This window comes from Penaeus vannamei, chromosome 19, assembly GCF_042767895.1.
Source record: "Penaeus vannamei isolate JL-2024 chromosome 19, ASM4276789v1, whole genome shotgun sequence".
Classification (NCBI taxonomy): domain Eukaryota; kingdom Metazoa; phylum Arthropoda; class Malacostraca; order Decapoda; family Penaeidae; genus Penaeus; species Penaeus vannamei.
The window spans coordinates 19476334-19480938 of NC_091567.1; positions in this window are offsets into that span (position 1 = coordinate 19476334).

Here is a 4605-nt window from a genome sequence, read left to right on the forward strand (position 1 = left end):
TCTTGAGAGTTGTATAAGTTGCATTGTATTTAAGGTAAACTTACAATGTTTGAGATAACATTGATGATCTTTGAAATTATTTATTATTTTGTGAAAAGACTGTCTCAGATAAGAGCGTTCATGTGGAAAATTTTATAAAGTCATAAATTTTCCTCATACATTCAGTCTGATATTAACCCCTTCTTTACTAATTTACTTCATATAATGTAAACAAACCATTGCTCTGCCAGTGACCTGTCTCCCCTCTCATGTGCGAGGGATATCGTATATTTTATCACCCCTTCCTGATTGTTTACAGTGTGATTTGTTTTCATGCTGATGATTCCATAAACCTTTGAAAAGGTGATTATAAGTTCCCACATTATGTTGAGGAATACACTTATTTCAGTTGGACAGGTAAGATACAGTTATCACAGAAGAAGAAGAACAAAAAGTTTGGGACTTTCTTTTTTGTGGTATTCAGGTAACCTAAGAAGGTATGTGGATATAAAGTATAATTAACTTCCCATGGAAAGAAAATAAAAAGAAAACAAAGATCTAGTCAAAAAGTGACGGAATCGTATAAGGTAGTTTGTCATTTGTGCAAACACTGGACTTACATGAACACACTTAGTCAGTTTTTCTTGATTATACAGCAGCCATCACAATGATTAAAGCTTAGCCTTCTCCATGTTCCAAAATTCCATTTGCTGCCATTCATTTGAGAGTTTATGGGCATACAATAGTTGTGGAACCAGTATGGCAATGTTATGTTGAGGCCATATGCTCTTATAAAATAGATCGATTTTAGTAAAGAAGGGTTTAATAATCATACTAAGCTGTCCTAACATTTAAGAGGTGTCTCATAGTGCCATAACTAAAGAGATCAAAACATGTAAAGCTGATTATATATATTTTTTAAAGAAAGGGCGAAACAGACTTAAGGAAGAAAAAAGGGTTTTGTAGGTATTCATTAGATTACTTTCTAATACACAAAACAATTATTTTAGCACAATAGTATTAGTTTTAGTTGATGCTGTGGTGAATGTGAAACCAAAATTTACATACTATTTTGCCAATTCTTATCATTGTGAAGAAAGATTAACAGTATTATTAATTAGTGAAGTGATTTCTCATTCCTAAGTAGGAAAGCAAAATCTAGAGTAAACAATTCCATTTGGTAATGATAATGAGTTGATAATTGCAGAGTACTTCAATAGGGTAATGCAAAGTGTATACTTCTTTTTTATGTTGAATGAGATGGAAGTGGAGTTATTTTTTAAAATGTGGATACTATAAGCAATTGCTGTTCCTCCTGGTGCTGTTCAGTATTGTTACAGGAATTTAGAAACCTGTATTGCAAACACAGCCTTCTTAGATGTAATATATCCAGTTTTCAAATATGAATGCATACATATTATATATATATATATATATATATATATATATATATATATATATATATATATATATATATATATATATATATATATGTGTGTGTGTGTGTGTGTGTATGTATATGTGTGTGTGTGTGTGTATGTATATGTGTGTGTGTGTGTGTATGTGTGTGTACATATATATTCCATATAGTTTAAGTATATTAGCTTCTTGAGTTTGATGAATGTCTCCCAAATTATAACTGTAGGTGCAATACTGTTTATAGTAAATAAGATTTTTTTTTCTTTTTCTTTTTTAAGGAAGCTAAGGGCATGCTGTCCATATACTTAGGTAAAATTGTACATGCAGAGAGAGAGAAAAAAACATATGCAAGAAATTGACAGAATTACCATTTTTATATTGATATTGTCAATTCGAATGTCCAAAGGAGATTATGTTTAGTAGTGAGTTCAGAAATCCTTATTTTAAGTAAATGTTTAATTTAAGTAAAAATGTGGACATACCTCTGCAAGCCATTTCTGTCACAAATACTTCATTAGTACAGAAATTGTATACAAAAGTAGAAAATTGTCATTAGTGACTGATAAGATACCATCTTATATATATTTTCAACCTTTTATCTCTTTCTTACATTGGATGTTCATTTCTCTCTTTCCTTTCTTGTCTTTTCTTGTACATGTGAATGTACTTTTGTAAAAGCTCTGACTGTGGATGAATTACAAATTATTTTACAGTGAAGGACTAGGATCGTTCATATCTATTCATTATCTTTTTATATATAATTAATAGTGATCCATAAGATAAAATCCCTTAATTAGATTTTACTTTATAAAAGTATTTTTGTGTTTTTTTTTTAACAGCCAATGATGGCTATGGGAACATATTATAGATAATGGTATTTTTTTTAGTCAATTGATGGTCATTTGTAGAATACATAGAATGTTTAAAAACATGGGATGATGAATGTTCTAATTAAATTTATAAATGCCTATTCAAGCTCATACATACACTTACACTCTAATATGTGCCCACATTCGCATTCACTCAGAATTTAACCAACGATCACCTTACACTCACATTTATATACACTGAAACCCATGCCAATACCCACACTTCAAAGAGAGTGAGTGAAAAAGATAATGAAGAGAGGGGAGGGATGGGAAGGGGGAGTGAAGGTAGAGGAGGGGGGAGGGAAACAGATGAGATGGGAGGGAAGAAGGGAGGATGGGATGGGTTGGGATGAGATGAGGTGTGGTATGTGTGTTTGTTTATTAATATGACCCCCATTCATAATGATTTGAATAGGGTAGAATATTTGAAGTGGTAAAGAATTATTTAATGAGTGAATATATTCTTGAGATATCTGTTGCAAAATATATAGAACAGTTTTTGGAAGACAAAACAGTTTACTGATCTTCATTTTAATGCATTGTTCATTGTATTTGAAAGTGCATATATATTATGTATGCCAACAAAGAAATTCAAGTATTATACCAGGGATATGTAAAAGATAGCATTTATGATTTGTAAGGGATTTGATGTCATTGAAGAAAAAGCATAAAAGAAATATAAATTAACATGGGTCCTTGTGCCTTGATTCATATTCTGTGATTATAAAGTGTTTTACTGGGGGGATTGAAGGCCTTTGCTTCTTGTTATATTATCAGGAATGTAATGTAAACAGTGGCTTGATTTTGGAATCATATTCTTCCTCTCTCTGTAAAGAGTTGGTAAAAGCATAAGCACAATCAGACAGGAGCAAACAGTATGAAAATGAAAGAAGTGTAGACATACTTTAAGGCAAGGTTATACTACTATTTTTGTTATTTTGTTATTTTAAAGGTATTGCTTAAATATATACTGAGGCTCTAAATGTATTCTTGAAGGAACTTTGGTGGTTTAATACTTGTTCATTTAACAGATTTTGATTTTTTTAGCCTTCTCAGTCATCAATGCAAAAGGAGGTTGTTATTGTCCCTATAATTGTATCATAAGGTGATGATGTACTCTTTTGTCTGTTTTTGATTTTTATGGTTTCTTCATTTGTTATATAATCAGTTGCCAATGTTATGTCTTTTGTATCTTGTCTTCCAGTATTAGTAAAACTGCATCATTCAAAGTTCCACAGGAACAGAAAAAATATAAAAAGTCTTAAAATTTCTCAGGTAAATGTCTTTCTTTTTTACATGGTTTTGGAGGTCATAGTTTCCATTCTTAATCTCCCAATGCCTTTTCTGATTGTGCATGCCATATGCTTTAATGTGCTAGAGGTGAAACTTTCTGGACAGTGTAAATGATTATGTCAAAGACAAGTGTCAACTTTTTAAATGTTTTAGATATTTTAACATTTTATTTAGATAAACTTGTACTCCTTTTACAATGATATTGAATACCTGTCTCATGCAGGATTTTTTGAGAATATCTAATTTGATATTATAGATTCTAGTCTATTGAGGAGTTACTGTATTGTTAAACTGTTTAGCTTTTAGATATAGGTTATGCTATTAAAAGTATATGTTGTCATTGATAGTTTTATTTTCATTAGACAAATAATTACACCTTTTTGAAAAGCGGGAGATGACTTTAAAGATAGTAACTCTTTCTGTTTTGTGGAGGAAGTGGAAGGAAAAGGGGTCTTACATTTTTTACAGTTTACCCTAGAGAAAAAAGAGGTGAGAAAAGAATGTTTTTCTCTTGTAATCCAGATTGCTAAAATGGTGAAAGGACTTGTAAAGTAGTGTTGCTTAATGCCACTGAAACCAAAATTGTTTTCTTACTGAAAATTGATAACAGGAAAATTTTACTTACGGAAAACAAGGACAAAAATATATATAAGTGCATCATTTCCTTCCTTTCAAGGGAAGCAATCAGATAATTATGTAGTATGTACTTTATAAAATTACTACTATCAAGTCATTTCATATTTGGCAAGGGTTGTTGAGTATTTTGCATCCTAATGAATGTTGTGCTTAGTGTACTTATAATGATCTTAATTACATTTATATTATATAACATTGCTGCTAAGATAATTTTTGTTTGTTGGTTTTTATATCTGAACTGTCAGATTGTAGTATGCTCTACCTTTTTTTGTGAATATTGATATATTATTTCCTCCTTGGGTGTTCCTTTTATTCTTTAGATTTGCAAGAATGAGACCTTTATAAAGATTCCTCTTCAAAGCTGTGCTTTTTTGAGACTTTATCCAATAAGAATGTAACACATTCTGTT